This window comes from Tupaia chinensis, unplaced genomic scaffold, assembly GCF_000334495.1.
Source record: "Tupaia chinensis unplaced genomic scaffold, TupChi_1.0 Scaffold000422_1, whole genome shotgun sequence".
In the NCBI taxonomy this organism is placed as follows: Eukaryota; Metazoa; Chordata; class Mammalia; order Scandentia; family Tupaiidae; genus Tupaia; species Tupaia belangeri.
Genome location: NW_006159927.1, coordinates 1590875 through 1593664, shown reverse-complemented (window position 1 = coordinate 1593664; position 2790 = coordinate 1590875). Strand labels below are relative to the sequence as shown.

The window sequence follows — 2790 nt, the reverse complement described above, 5'->3', positions numbered from 1 at the left end:
GCAAAAACCTCTCCAAAAAAAAAAAAAAAAAAGAAAGAAAGAAAGAAATTCATTCAGGTTCTCTGGTTTCCGTGTGTGTGAAATGGGGACCTACCTTTGCAGGGCCACTGGGAGGATTGAGCGTAAACGTGACAGTGTGTGTGGAGAGCGTAGCTCTGTGTGTGCTCTGATGTGTGCAGTCCCTGGGGGCACTGGAAGGTGGGAGAGAGGGGGATGGAGGGCTCTCCCTGAGGGGGCTGAGAGCACGCTGTCGGGGACAACGCGTTATGCTGTGGAATTGTGGCTCCCGGTAGCCAGGCATCTAAACCATGCACTTTCTGAACGCCGTCTCATTCGATCCTCAGAGGTACCTTGCTGGCTTGCTGTGTACAGAGAGGTTACCTGATTTGCCCAGGTCACATAGCAAACTGTGGTAGATTGGGCTTTGACCACCCTCCACGCGGCTGAGGGCTTAACTTTAGTCCAGGGCCAGGTAATCAGGGAGATCTTCTTGGAGGAAGTGAGCTTGCATTCTGGGCAATGCTTTTGAGCAGGGGAGCAGGGCAGCCCTGGTCAGGCTGACCCCGCAGACTGGTACGAGAGGCTTCAAGCCCTGCTTCTTATTTCTCCCCAGGCAGAATCGCAGGTTGCGCTAGGCTGGGTCTGGTAGAGCTCCTCAGACTCCTCATTTTCATTTCTTTGTTTAGCCAAATTGGATTGGATTGGATTTTCTGAACTTTATTCTTGAGCAGGAAAATTTTTGTTCACCTTATAAGAGACTCGGGCCAGCAGGTGACATGGTGGTTGAGGTGCTAGACTCCCATGTGGGTGGCCGCAGTTCGCGTCCTGGACTTGACAGTTTTCTTTCTCATGTTCTCTCTCTTTCTATTTTTCTCTGGTGAGTACATGTGCCCTGTAGCAAACTAGAAAATAATAACAATGATAAAAATAATAATTCTGAAAACAAAATTTAAGAAAATAAAAAGAGACCCAAAGATGTGTCAGATTTCTGTGCACAAGTATTGTTCCTACAATGGGATTTGCACGTTAGTGTAAAAAGAAGTCAGGATGTACACTGCACTTTAAGTAAAAGCTCCTTCTAGCTCCAGGCCAGGCCCTCACCTTGCACCTCTCTCTGAGGCTAAGATAGGACCCGACCTCTGACCTCTGAGCCGTGGGCTGTGGTGGCAGGTGGTCTCAGCTGTCAGGGGGCCTACCTTTCACCTTCCTAGCTCCCTCCCCCTCTCTGCCGGGTCTGCACTCTGGGTCCTTACCATTTTGTTTGCTTCTCTCTTGCTCTGAGATCGGGATTCACTTGGCATCAGCCATCACATTGTGGTTTCTTCATTCATTTGTTCATTCATTCATTCATTCATTTCCCCAGCTCCTATTTGCCAGTCCCAGAGGGGCACAGCGATGTGTCACACTGTTGCCAAGGAGTTCAGAGTCTAGGACAAAGGTCACAATCAAAATTCCATTCCTCGTTTCTCTCATCGGACCCAGCTCAGAGTTCTAGGTAACCTGGGAGTGCTCAGTGCTGCTTTAAAGAGGAGAAGGCCAAGCGTCGTTGGCAGGACGCCCTCAGAGCCCGAAACGGGCACTTTCTTTGTCCTCAAGATCGTGCTTCTGGGAACTGATTCTAAGAAAATCATTGAACAGGCGGATGTGTGTGGGTGTGTGGTGTAGTGTGGGTGTTCTTACAGTAGAAAACAGCTGGAAGTAGCCTAGGTGTCCAGCAGTGGGGGCTTGCTCCAATTGGTCCCGGAGTCTCTATGAGGGGTCTCGGAGCATCATTAATAATGAGGGCATGGCGGGGGCAGAAGATGGTGTAGTGGTTAAGGTGCTGGACTCCCACATGGTTGACCGCCGTTCGAGTTCCTGACCTGACGGCTTGAAACTCACACTGGTCACGAGTGCATGAGTGCGTGCCCAAAATCCCGAGAGGAGAATGAAGGAGAAGGGATTGCGATGCGGCCATCATCCCTTGGGGGTCATTTCTTACTTTCTTTCTCTTTGTCTCTCTAGCAAGTACGTGTGTCCTGTAGAAAACAAAATAAAAACAAAACAAAACAAAAAACCTCCCCAAAACCCCAAAACAACAGCAACAAAAACCACAAGATGGTATTGGTCTATGATTTTGATGTGAAAAGAGGTTCTCTATGTAACTATGTATGGCTGTTAGAGATGCAGGACACAAAGCAGTAGTGTTCTTGGGTTGTCTATGTTGTTACAAGTTTTTAGAATGTTCTCACAATGTATTTGTAAGTAGAGAAAATTGTACTTTTAGTTTCATAGTTTTAATGTGTTTCCTAGTTTCATACATTGTTTCAATACATGGATTGCTTATGCTTTTTTTTAGAAGGAAATGTGGTGGGGGCATGCAAGGGAGGGTCTCAGGAAAACAAGTTTGACAGACACAGGATGGAAATTAGCTGCTGAAGATGATGCGTAAATGAATATCTTTGCCCTGACGGACATGCAGCGCTCGTGTGCTTTACTAAACCGGATTGTGTGCTGTAAAGACGTACAGTAATTAAACATAAAAAAAATAAAGTTTTACAGTTTAAGCATAAGAAATGATCAAATGAAATAAAATGGACAAACATTTTTATTTACAAAAAAGATGCTTAATGCAGGAAATAATTTAAAAAGGGCAACTTAAAGGGAATTGTGTATTTCTGCTATAGACAAGACACGGAGCAAACAAGGCCAGGCAGGTGGGGGGGATGAGAAGGTGCAGGGAGAGTTGAGTGCCCTGGGTCCCCTGGGCTGGCCATGGCCAGGGGCCCCTCCCTCCCATGGCACTGTCCC

The 2790-nt window shown here is 47.0% G+C and overlaps 1 long non-coding RNA gene across 3 annotated transcripts in view; it reads right to left on the bottom strand.

Annotated features, from left to right (window-relative positions):
- The window catches only part of LOC102485612 (uncharacterized), a 3357-nt gene extending 1965 nt beyond the window's left edge, over positions 1–1392 (bottom strand). For 2 of the 3 annotated variants that reach the window (XR_001370813.1, XR_001370812.1), the window contains exon 1: positions 1254–1392. This is a non-coding gene — a long non-coding RNA (uncharacterized LOC102485612). Of the gene's footprint in view, positions 1–94; positions 727–1253 lie in introns of those variants that run through there. The other variant, XR_335455.1, reaches the window with a different exon arrangement.
- Positions 1393–2790: the final 1398 nt, after the last annotated feature.